Below are 14347 nucleotides of genomic sequence, written 5' to 3' on the forward strand. Positions count from 1 at the left end.
TTCTCCTCGGTAACAGATCTCTACACTTAAACACACCGTGATGTTTACACTTTAGTCCTAATTAGTAAATTTGGTGATTAGTCAAAGATAAAACATGTCAGACTGGAATCTGGAAGTCATGTGTTTTGGCACCAATTCTCACGGAGATAATGAACTCGTTATTTTCTACAGGAAGAAACAATTTTCTGCCTGATGGAATGATGAAAAATATCTCTAAATATTGCGGATATTTGGACAAAAATAATTACATTTAGCATCGTTTTTTGTGGTGGTCTGCAACCTAACCTTCATATGCGTTGTCGAGGGTCAAGGTCGCTCAGTGAGTATGGCGCTGGTTAATGGATGCTGCTGTTGGCCAAGAAAGTCCCTTGGTATTTGCCTTTGTTACTGGTGCAGGATTGGGGGATTGGCATGTGAATGTGACTAGTCGTGGGGATTGATCGGAAACTGAGGTCAACCCGTGTACACCTTGGCGGGCACGTAAAAGAACCCATCACAGTTGGACTTCGACGAAAAATAGGCGTGTCCGTCTTGCTTAGTCTGATTCATTTCATTCCGTCATTCGAGTTACTAAATGCTTCAATACCTTGCATTGTACGGATCATAGGTCTGTCATCTATGTAAGTCGCATGTTCGAATCCCATGATTTACGTGACAAGGCGTACACTTACCATTATCCACATTACACAAACGATAACTTCATTGTGGGGATGCGAATTATGACATATTTCATATAAGATGTGTTAACGTATATTTAAAACAAATCCTGTTATTTCGGGATTAACACAACCTTTCATCAAATCTCTTGCACTAAGAGTTGGTTGGCTTGGGTGTTAATGCCTCCTCATTTTCTTCTTTTTTACATCATACTGTGGATTATTGAGTAATTGGACGCTCTCCCACATTGGAGAACGACTTTCAAGAATTTCTAATGGGGTCTCTAATCTAAATTTTTGACCCCTAATACATTTCAGTTTGCAGTGTACAGGTGTCTACTCGCTTTTGCAAGGTGTTCAGAAAGATATAAAAGTGTTGTTTAAACTTGGTAACGAGGGTCCTATCCGCACAGTACTTCTACACACAGTGCGTGTTTACTTTGACGTAAAGGGTATTACAATTCACTAACCACACTCGTACGACATTAACTAGAGTGTTACGAGTAACACAGGGGCGTGATGTCAAGTTGCACATTACGTCATAATCTTACCGTGTCTGTGTATTCGTGTTTCAGCTAACACATGTCCGCTAGAGGTAAAAAGATGTGCTATCTGTTACACTCCATGTAAATATGTACCTACAACGATTTAGGTACCAACTGGCGGTGTAGTATAAACCAAACTTCATGAACATATTTACGAAACCGAATTTAGAAAAACAATTATTTACTAAATAAATATAGTATCAGAAATGAAATGAAATGCGGTTTAACGTCCTACTGTTCTGCACCGACTGTGCTAATGATGTATGGTATACGCTGTGCAGTGGACTACGGCCTACTCATATCGAATTCCAACTGTCAATGGTTCTTTCGTCCCATCACGATGAACTTTCTCGGCCAACGCAGGGATCGAACACGGGATCTCGGGGTTAGCGAGCCAACGTCTTATATAACTCCCTGAGCTACCATATAATATAAGATCTTGTACCCCATACATGTATATACTAGTATACTAAGATTCATTTTTTAATCTGTACACCCACTGTTCCCGTAATTATTTATCTAGAAAATGAGGATGTTCTTTTGGATACAAAATATTATTGAAGTGAAATGAAATGAAATGGGGTTTAACGTCCTACTGTAAAATATGATTGTATCAGAACTGAACAATTGCCTGGAGTATGATTGGTCGAAAAGTTTACGAATATTTCCATTTAACCGAATTCATTCGAGGACAGGGGATTATGGGTGGTCCATCGTGTGCTCTTTAGATCATGAGGTCAGTCATTGGGTCAAGTGGTGTGGTTTCGATCCCAGGCTTCCACGAGACTCGTAGTATGGTCGTCGCCGAGGTTGGACGGCATGGTGCAAGGCGTACGGTCTGGCAGCGAACAGCGTCTAGTCGTTCGGATGTTACGAAAAGCAGAGGTCCCATGTATCCATTGGCGTGCGCCTTAAATAACATTTGACATTAGACCGGGCGAAATTTCTCTCATTGCAAACTGCTTGCCATGGTCATCTTCATTATCCTGGTTGAAGCAGAAAAATTGAACGTTAAACCCCATTTCATTTCAGAATATAGAAAGAGACGGACCACCACCTTTAAATGTGTAATACGAATAGAATGAATCAATATAAAAACATTTTGTCTTCGCTGTATCCAGATTCAATATTCCCACCTCGCTTGTTAATCAGAGGAAAAACTCATATAAAAATGTGATAAAATTGATTTATAAAGAAATTATCATGTTCTCCTTGCTTTTAAAAAAATTGAAAAGCAGAGAAATCCATAAAATCTGGCGCATGTTTGACAAATGTTGTACACTAGGGGGAGCTTCTAATGATTTATCACATTTAAATATTACTCAGATTAAAGGGGTAGTCACTTTGGTGTGGAAATCTGAGGTGGGGTGTTACAATCCTTCCGTTAAACATGATCATATTTCTTGACATAATAATAAGTGCAGGAGGACCACACTAAAGATAAGACAAACATGTGGACATGATACAAACTACACAGTGAAAGCAAAAAAAACCCCACAAATAATGGAACCACTGCGCTGTACAGTCCATGGCCTGTAATAATACAGGCTTCGCTCCAGCCTACAATAAGATTTACAACAAAGACGTAATTGAAATAAGGCGGCGGATCTTGACTGTGGTCGTCTGCTGAATAACGTTTCTTAATTGCGATTGTATGCCAGTTGACGTCAAGAGTTAGAAAGTCAAACGATTAAAAAATAATACAAAAAAGAAAAAAGAAAAAAAAAAAGATTGGTATCATGCACAAGGCAGAGCAGGTTCCACTTTATATATATATATTTAACTAAAACTTTGTTGAACAGGATATTGGATTTTTGATTTCTTGAACTTTATATCCCATGGCATTAAAGTCCACGTCAGTTTCGATAACGCCAGTACAAAAATCCAGTTGGCAGTTGAAATTCGAAGGGTAGGCAAAAATAACCCTATCCGTGAAAAGTCGCCCCCAACGCCTTCAACACGGAATCATAAATACAAGGTCGTGTAAGTGGGCCTTTACTTTAAATGAGATAGGGTCAGCATGCCTCTAAAGTTAAAACTTTCTTTTTATATGTGATGATGATGAGAAAAAAATATTTTGATAGCGATATTTTAAAAAAAGAATAATATTGTTTAAGGATATAGTGTTATGCCACCAAGTTTATGAACAATTTTATATAAAAAGTAAGGCCACGAGGATATAAACAAAACAAACGCTCAATGCCCCACAGAAAGAAATACATGTGTTACATTTTTGTGTGGTTAATATTGTTGTTAAGCTCGATAACATTCTGTGACTGTATAGATTGACAGATAAAAATATCAGGAACGAGTAAATTTACGTCAATGCTTTAACTTGGTCTATTTGACAAACTTGGTATCCAGACACGGATAACCTTGATAGGGAACCTCAAATTTGTTTGTCCTGTACTCTTGAGCCTAGCTCACAACCTGCCGTACGGGTTTTGACACGCACGCACGGGTCGTAAGATTTTGTAGTTCGCAGACCAGTCGCAAGAAACCGGGTGAAAATTTTGTATGTGCAGGACCAAAATATCAGTCTGACGCGTTAGTCTCAACGTACGGGTTTACTCAAATTTCACCCGTAGACAGCGGGTTGTGAGCTAGACTTTATATAAAAGATTCAAACAAAATCTTTGTCGTTCGAATGGGGTGAAAACCCAAGGCCCCAAATAGCAAATATCACGTTAAAGATCCTCCGATATTTTGAAATGGAAAAAAGATAAGTCTGTGACGCCGCTGTCTGGACAAAAAGTCCATCATGACACATTGAATGGGGTATGTTCGGTTGACGCAGAACAGTTTGACATTAAAACACATTTCACGTCGTGTCGTAGACGCAGGACCGTCCAACTGAGCTCCCGCCTAAGGCATATCTTAGATCGACAGAGTACTGATGATTCAGGTTCAACGTTTTATTGAGAAAATGACTGAGATTATTGCAATTTAAAAATTCATAGAAGTTTCAGATTCTGTGCTGTTCATTTTCTCTACAAAACACCCGTTTTTTTTAAAAAAAATGAAAGTTGGCAATTATAGTCTGGCACAGACCCTTTCTAGAAATTCAGCTTTGGAATCTTAAATTATGATTGATAGTAAGTAAGTCGATTATAGTTAAAGAGGAATAAATTAACATTATGAAATTCTATATGAATCTGAATGAGCCGTATAAAGTAATATTTATATAATGGTATTACAGTTTTCTCCTTTCAATATTTCTATTATATGAAATATAATCAGTTATTCCCGATCTGTTCATTGCTCATCTCAAATCACTTTGACGCCAACTGGCCAAGAACATATCATTAAATCTAGTCCATCACAAATGAAAGAATTCATACAATTGACACTAGTATCCGATTCAAAATATAGTCGCCATTACAAGTGTATAGGAATTGTAACAAGATTATAGCTTTAATAACTATCTATATAGTAATCCGATTTTACGAAATATGTAATATGGAAATATATAGGCGGATTGCCGAACTGTAGACTTAACATGAGAATGAAATGTACTCAGATTATAAGGTGAAGACACAGAACACCTGTATTGTATTAGCATTAAAGGTAAATACAGAATCGTCTATACGTGTTATAGACACCAAAATATATCGAAAGCACGTTATGTTATTAAGAAAATAGATAGCATACGCCATTAATGATAAAAATGGGCTTGACCTTGTGGAAGTCATGAATTCAATTACTTATTACATACTTTATATTTTTTTCATGCGTTTAATATCGATCTAAATAAAATATACACGGATTAGAATTTATAATTAATATAGTAATATTGTTTTAAAGGAATTACGGTGTCTGTTATGGTAGAGGTGTAGAAATGGGGTTTATCGCCCAGTTCATTATGTTATTTCGGGACTAACATGTGGTACATCTGCATAGTAATATTGGCGGATGAGTAAATTGTATAAAAAGTGTTTTAAAGGAATTCTGGTATCTGTTGTGAGAGAGAGAGAGAGAGATAAATGAGCTTTAGAGTCCACTTGTCATAAATTATGTTATTACGTGATACATCTTTATTTCAGTAATGTGTTTGTGTCTTTAGCAGTACGGGTGGTATGGCAATGAACAATGTCTAGTTGTTCGGATGAGACAAAAAACCGAGGTCCCGTGTACACGTTGGAGTGTTCGTAAAATACAAATGGAATTCGAAATAAAGGCCGTAGCGCCGCTGTCTGTGAAAAGTTCCGTCATAGAAAATGAAATGAAATGGGGTTTAACATCCCACTGTTCTGCTCCGACTGGGCTAATGAAGATGGGTATACGTCATACAGTGTGCTACGGCTTACTGTCATATCGAATTCCAATTGCAAAGGGATCTTTTACGTGCATGCCATTGTGTACAAGGATCCTCGGTTTTCCCCATAGGACACGTTATGACGTATACCCGTATTCACTATCCTCGTTGTTGCAAAACAATGGGACGTTAAACCCCATTTCATTTTCATTTGCACCTGTAACTAGTCCTCATTCATTTAAAGATGTAACTGGTCCGCATTAATTTTATTATCATTAGTTTATTTTTTATTGTTTAACTTATAGCATTTGAAGTTAAACATTTTCACCTGTTTAGCGTTACATTGTAAAGTTGTTTGGTTGTACGCCCAAATGTCATGTTATTTTCTAATCATGGTGAATTATCTCTAACACCGCGTAGTTAAATCATGATGCTTCAGTTTTACACGTTTTTAAATGTGAAAGTATAAGCATTAAGAAATGTTACATTTTAACAAGTTGTCGGTAAATTTCTAAAGTATTTGAAATTCCCTGAGAGAGTAACTGAGAGTAAATATTAAATGTACTTTAAAAAGGAAGTAATATTTTAAAAGCTACAAACTTCGAAAATCACATTGCATCTCAAATTAAAGGAATATTTGTCAAATACAAAATACATTAAAGGGTGGGCCATATCTGCATTAACAAATTAATTTCTGCCTCGTAGAGTCACATTTTTTAAATGTATTGTTTAGATGTGGTTACAAAATACATCAAAGGGTAGGTCATATTGACATTAACAAGTTAATTTCTGCCCCGTAGAGTCACATATTTATTTCCAATATATTATTTAGATGTGGTTAAAGAGACAACAAGCCAAAATACAATGAATTACATATAATATATACAATCAACAGTTCTTTGAAGTACAAAATTTGTCAAATTGACCTATTCTAACGTAAGTTGTGGCCATTTCAAGTTTACACTAGTTTCTAGCGATTTGACACCGCTACATAATCTTCTAAATAACTATCTTAATAACATTTGTTAGTCCTAATTTTTGTATAATTACTGAAACATCTTATTGAATTTTGTATCTTTGCCTCTTAATTGATACTGCGACACCTTTGGGGACGAGTAGACAGAGGCGCCGCTGGTCGGACAAAATGTCAATCACGTCTTCATTAAAAACGGTTGGGGCAGAAAAAAAGGTCCATTCCATTTCACTTCTTCTTTTTGCGATAATATTCGATTAGCTTCATGTATGTGTTGGTATTACGGTTATCTTTGTAATGAAGTACTGACCAGTTGGAGCGTTGATCACCTGGCTCTCACCTCAGTAAATAATAGTACACTCTGTTTATGGTAGTCTCATTATTCACACCCTCTTGTTATAACCCTTGATTAACCCTTACATTAGGGTAGCGGGGTTGGTTTTATTACGTCAACATGTTTATTATTACTAGTACGGTACTTGACTATGTTACATCAGTACCGCAGAGTGCTTTGATCTTTCTTTATATCACCGCTAGAGGTCATAACAGTCGCGCTATACCAGAACATTTCGTTGTTCAGTTATGCAAGAAACAAAAGTTGAAGTTTTTTATAAGGGATATAGACTTCAATGATGTCAATTACAACTTATTTACCTAGGTGGGTAATTTGCATCTCTAGTGGCCCGTCGTGAACTATTCGGGTTGAACCGTTTAACTTTTATAGGATTTTCGGTTTGTTTGTATCGGCACTTGGGTCTAAAGGAAACACTATCGATATAATATATAAACAGTAGTTGATGACTTTTCATTCAGGTTAGGTATCATTTTCATCATGCCGACTTTTAACTCACTTTCTTTGACGACGGTTATGTTTATTTAGTGGTGTAAGACGGTATTTATATGTAAACAAAATAAAAGTTGATCTCCGGTAAGAAAATGGACGCTTTCACTTGCAAAAGGAGGATAAAATCTCGTGAGATCCCCAATTCGTTTAATGTTCGGTTTTCTAACGACATTTTTGCGGTCGAAGATATTCAAAACAAAACAGGGGCTTTATTCATAACAAAACTTCCTTTACATTGGCTTAGAGGTGAAGCGTTTACACTGGAAGGGTAACTCTGTAAAATATTTTAATCAATACTTCGTCTTCAATAATTATTGAACCATATAAGTATAAAACATTTTATACCAAGAAGTATCTTATGTCACAAATCCTGACTTTTAAAAAAAAATATATATAGGCTACAATCCGGTAAAATAACGTATTGAAAATTAGATGTCATTAAGGGTGAAGGGGGAGGGGGCTAGTAGTCTGGAGTGTCTAAGTCTAAACTCTAGTTGGCCTGGTCACCTCTGACTTGTGATTGTGGCTTCGATCCATGGTATGAGCGTATGTGACTTGGGCACCTACAGGAAAGACTCCGTATGCGTTGAATATATTAAAGACGACCAATTGTCTGCGATTTCAACATCGAGGGAAGCTGACGTTAAGCCATACGAACAATAAAAACAATCAAATGTCACGTGTATGTCTCTTGTTGAATATTTCTATGTTACAGACCAACCCTTGAGTATAAATTATTTGTGACTATACTGCTGAAACCATTACTATAAACTACAAGTATTTTCACTTCTGTCCCGGACTGTCAGACAGACACGTGTAGATGAAATAAATGATTAAAGGGTAAAATGGACCAGTAAACCGGAAGTTGATCCACTATTCTGATAGACGGGAATCGACAACCGGAAGTTTTCGTCCATTATATGCTGACATCTTGTTTATATTTCGCGGAGTTTTATGACTTCTGATTTGACAAGAAATGTACAAACCGTACTGATGTATGGAAATGGATAATTTTAAAATATGAAATCAAAGTAATGCGACAATGACATAGAATAGTACATGTACAACGAAAATACGATAAATGAATCAGAAGTGACATCGTGTGTTCTTGAAAGATTAGACACACTCTGTCACGTGAACGATATCCGTCACTATTTTTAACCAAATGAAGTAAATGAAATGTTGTTTTCTACGTGGATTACAGAAGTCGAGTCAACTTTGAGGACGGTTAGTGTGGGTTGCGGGTGACCATCAAAGTACGTTTGGTATAATTTCATGGAAACATCATAATCTGAGTGATTTATTCGAAATGTTTTACCCATCTATCACTCCCAAGTGTATTTAGAGTAAATACTGCAACAAATGAAAAGTTTTAATCTAATAAGAGGGGAAAAGGGTAAACTATCACCATAGCTAATTAAACAACTTTTTTTCGATTTATTGAGTCCGATCAATTAAATTATCATAAAGATACACGTCCTAATTTATCCGCTGAATTCCCACTTTATGGCTGGGCAAGTTCACACACCTATTGATTAATTTTAAGGTTTTTCTCTTGTTTTATTCTATTCATTCAAATACTTAAAAAGGCCCCGCTTATAAATCACGACTGACTGTCATTCATAGAAAAAGAAAAAAAAACAGAACACCTTTTATTGATGAAGAACTTGTCACTATTCTAGCGCATATTCAATAGAAATATGATAATTAAAGAAAAGATTTTCTCACTGTATATAGAAATGAAGTGATTAATGTCTTGATCGATGTTTGCCTAATTTTTCAAAAATCCACTCAGAAATGTGACATGCAATGAATATTTAGCATTGAAACAAGCAGGTGTCTCCTCTTTCCTGGAATAATACCAAATCAATTCCGTCCCAGGTTTACAGTAGAAATGAGTTTGTTTGTTGGTGGTCAAGCTCATTCATTCGTTGATTGATGGTTTGTTTACATTCTTAAAGGGATAGTTTCGAGATGGACAATGGGCATTAAGACCTCAGTCATTGACCAAAGCAATGAGGCGTAAAGTAGCCAAACAACTCTTGTCAAAATACCAAAAGAACTTAGACAACTGGACAAGAGGACTTTAATGTTCCTCCATTTTTTTCTCCTTGCTTCAGCCCTTATTTTCACTCTGCATAAAGGACCCCATGGTTTCCCTATAAGGACCTTGACCCCATTAACACAAATTACAGAAATTTCAATGATTGGACGACAATTTGTCACACATTTAATGATTATTGCTCTTGATAGTCACCGACCCTGGCTGGCACCCCAAGTAGCAAGGGGAAGTTCAAATACATTTATTATAATATTTAATAGAACCTGTATAATATTACTATAAAACGGCTATTTCAAAAAGTAATAAACAATTTGACTTCTCATTATCAGCAGGGTTAAACACTTTTTGTTATTCAATTATTCATGCAATATTCTTTTTAGTTTTTCAGGGATGTTGAAACCTGGTGGTATCTTTTCCCAAATCACCCGACGCTTGCCGATTGTTTATTTACAACAACTTTTGTAAAAAACATAAATTTATTCTTTCCTAGCCAAAAAGGTTCAAGAAAAATTGCAAATATGGCCAAATTTAAATTGTAAATAATGTAAACAGTCATTTTGTTCATTTTATTCTGGCTTTTTCATCTGTTCATGTTTTTGTTATAGATCTTTGTGTATATTTATGTTTTGTAATATTCTTTTAACATAGGAGCCAGACAAACAGAACTAGCATGTCCCTAGATCCTATTCTGTGACTAAAATAATGTTTTATAAATAAAAGAAAAATAAAATATTTGAAACGACCAAATAAACATATTGATATCCTTATTAGTACAGAGCTAATCGTTTTGGTATAATAATAATACTTGCAAAACTAATGCATTTCATAATTAATTACCACATAACATTTTCATAATTCATTTCAAGTTATATATATACACTCATTCACCCAATATTAAAATTGTTTTAAAAAATGTCTGACGACCTATTCTGGAGATGTCACGTATTCGTTATTATTAAAAAGATTGAATTTTCCATGTTAGATATCGTAAAGGGATGTTAGTACATAGTCACGTTTAAGAGTAAATTAACCACAGAAATCGACACCTATATAAAACGAAATAAGTAAATTATAAAATCAGGAGGGACACTTGCAATGAATGAATAAAATACAACCGTTGTAACTCTGAAGAAAAAACTTATTAATTCGACCATTTATAGTTTTTATTAAAAGTTTAGTCAAGGGTTATCATAATAAACAGTGTCACGTATTTACTAAATTTTCAACCCAATGGCTTTTATTAAACTTGTGTTAATATTAGTATATGTGCATGGGTATCCCACTTAAAGCTTTTATACTTATATACGGCGGCTGTCTTTGTAGTATACTTGGCGAGATGTATATTTCAATCAATCACGATCCAATAAGCAAAGACATCAGCTTTGATCGACAGGTGGCTAAAAAGAAATAAACGCGATTGAAATACACCGTTAAAATACAAATAAAACTGTGCTTTTATCTCTTGTCTATTTCAGGCGATGTCATACGGTTCAAAAGTACATGGGTAGCGTACAAGCTATTTGTCTGTGACAGGCGGGGAAGTACCTGTCTACCCATTTGTCAAGGTGCTCAATGTACTTCTTAAGACATGCATTAACCAAAATAATACCCAGGATCTATTTCCCCAACCCTTCTATTGTTATCAGACATGCGCTTAATTGAAAACCCTGAGCTGATATACAAATTTAATTTGTGTTTGATAATAGACCGTGTATTACTCTATAATTAGTGTTGACAAATTCCATATTCCCGGATTCCAATAGAATAAATCTATTTATAATTAAGAGATTTGTGTTTATTAAAGAGTATTAAAATATCAGTACAGTGGTAAATAATATTTTGAACTACTGTATTAAGTTATGATATTAAAGAATTTATGTTTCGTGCATCACTGATGTATAAACTAGATTTAGTCCTAAGCCAATGAAAAGGCAATATTCTTGAACAATTTAAAATAAGGTCGCCTTACGCGAAATGAAATGGAGTTTAAAGTCCTACTGCTCTGCTCAGAATGGGCAAATGAAGACGGGCATACGCCCGGACAATGGCGCTACGGCCTAGTCTTATATCAAATTCCAATGTGTACACGAGACGTCGGTTGTTCGTCCCATCCAAATGACTAGACAGCTGTTCCTGTCAGGCCCTCCGTCCTGCACCACTGCCAAGGAGAAACCGCGCCGGAAAAACAAGATGAACTTTCTCGGCCAACACCGGGATCAAACCCGCGACCTCCAGGCTAGAAAGCCAGCATGGCTCCCCTCGCCGTATGCTCTTCGTGTATTAGATCACGTGCGTATTGCATAATCCTGTCGTGTATAAAGTTATTGTGCAATATATTTTCATCATCAACAGTTACTTAAATCCAAAAGTTGGGAAAATATCACTAACGCGAACTCCTCAAAATGTATCAGATTAGCGCCATTTTGTGCCGATACCTGTTTTTCCCCCAGAACTAGGTCCCAAGATCTATATTTCGATTCGTTTTATTACACTTTCGATGGCCTCTACTAAATGAAGATCTGACCGGTTGTAATGGGAGGTCACGCCAGGGTCATACGAGCGGCTTTTGACCTATGACGTTTATCATTTGAATAACCATTCAGCGTTGATGTTTCTATAGTAGGATACCCACAGTTCATCTCATCTTAATAATCCTAGTGTAGTAAAGTCAAGTAAAACGAAATTTTGAACTATAAAAACGAAACGAAATAGGATCTATGTTTAATCAGATTGAGTGATAATCATCTTGTTGTTTTTTTTTTATTTGGGATCGACGTTCTTCGAAAGAAAGGTTAAGGCCCCCGCTAATTCAAATACGACCGACACGAAACTTGGTATGCTTGTTCCTTGAATCGATTGACAATCTTTGATTTTTGATATGACGTTACAAATTTAAGATGGCGGCTATGTTCGGTTCCTGTCATGTACTTGTTTTAAATAACCAGACCGTGCTATAACCACTGTTTCAATTATGTAGGTGAAACACTATTTCATTCCTGTTTTCAATGACCACTTCAATTAGACAATATCAACTGGTATTTTACTATATCACACTGCTATTATCTAAAATACCAATTAAATAACACCCTATGTTTACTTATGGCGCGTTGAAGAGAAGATAAACTCTACAGAAATCCTTATAGATGAAGAATAGATCGATCCAACACAATTCAAGCGGGACAACCCTTTTCACACGAATTATTGGGTCATGTTTACTAGTTTATTATTCCACTGTCACTTTATCCAAGTTTAAAGTTGATATACAGCCAAGTTGGATTGATACGAAACAACGCCCCCCGCCATCTTGAAATAATTCAAAAATATTAGATAAAGAAATGGCGGACAAGCCGTTTTGGTGGACAGTTGCTACGTAAACATAGTTTTAATATAAGTATGTTTATTTACCACCGTTTAAAGAGCTGGTGAAACTAGAATTTAGTTGAGTGGTATTTTGTTTTCACGGATGACGTCCTTAGGATGAGGTTGAATGATTGTCTATATATCATCTATATTGTTAACCTAAGGATTTAAGGTCATTGAAAGATGTCCAAACAATTCATTGAGTCTTTAACATGAACTTCTTTTTAAATTATAGTTTGAAGATACACTCGAGAACAGAGATTTTTTATTTATTCTGCCGTCAAAAGGTTTTATGGAAAGAAAAGAATTGCGTTTTCACACCTTCAGCAAAATTCCATCAGCATTTTTTTAAAAATTTAAACATACATTATGCATTATGCCTAATGCAGTTTTCTTTAGGCCTGAAATGTTTTCTAAATTATTAATTAGACATTAAGTAACTTATCCAGGTCATAATCAACTCTCGATGGCATCGGATTTCTCCGATATTAAATAGATTAGAACAGCTCAGACAAATTTTGATTTAATCTAAAAATGGAGGAACCAGACTTAGCTACGAACAACCAGTTCAGTGGTTGAAATTATTGCACACGTCTTTTCAAACATTTAAAAGCTAATATCTTCGCTCGCAATAGAGTAATTTGAATGAAATTTTCAAATTATTCATTTTACATTATCTAATTTCGGACTATTATAGCAAGAATGGCTATCTCTTTATCTAAATCTTACATAATGTATCTTTAAGACCTTAGTCCAATATTTCATTGTTTTATTGTTTAGTGAGTAAGGCGCTGGCACACAAAGCAGAAGATCTGAGACTCGATCCCAGTATTGGCTGAAATCTTTTTCCTGGATTTCCTAGTCGTTCGGATGACACGTAAAAAACATGGCAGTTGGAATTCGGGAAAAGAGTAGCCCGGGTAAAATATCCCTCATAGCACACTGTATGGTGTACGCCCGTCTTCATTATCCCAGTGGTGCAAAAAAAATTAGGACGTTAAACACCACCATTTCATTTCCTTTATATCTAACTTTATTATTACATCGATTCAGATTAGGTGGATATAACATTATCCTGTCCAAATATCAACGAGGATTTTAGTCTATGCAAATTTGTTGTTGTAAGCTAAACGGACAGAGCAAACATTTTGTGTAAAATGGCTAGACCATTTTCATTTGTATCTATAGTAACATTGTCGACTTCATTGGATTTTTGTACGTTGATTTGTCTTCGTGGAAAATGAAACGTCTATAGATAAAGTCAGTGTTGAAATATAACTAACATTGTGTTCCACTATGAAAACAATAAGCTAAAAATGAAACTAAATAAGAAAACAAATCTACTTCCGCTTAATCTTTCGAAACAAAGCTTTAAGTTTAATCGAATAGAGCTTCCTTCGCCATATTGAAATGACACTTCAAAGAAACCCAATTCAAAACTTTATTTTTATCTAAATCAGGAAGTTTTAAGCCATTTAAATAGGTACAAGACATCCCTTATTCGAATTAACTAATATACGCGTAACCCCAATATTTGGCTATTTTCAACTGTCTGGGTGAATTTTGTACATAAGAAAGAATGACTGAAGATAAATGAGATGAAAGGATGAATGATTGATCTACAGGGTATAGGTATAGACATTCTAACAGCT

The sequence above is a fragment of the Patella vulgata genome, chromosome 8 (assembly GCF_932274485.2).
Source record: "Patella vulgata chromosome 8, xgPatVulg1.2, whole genome shotgun sequence".
Classification (NCBI taxonomy): Eukaryota; Metazoa; Mollusca; class Gastropoda; family Patellidae; genus Patella; species Patella vulgata.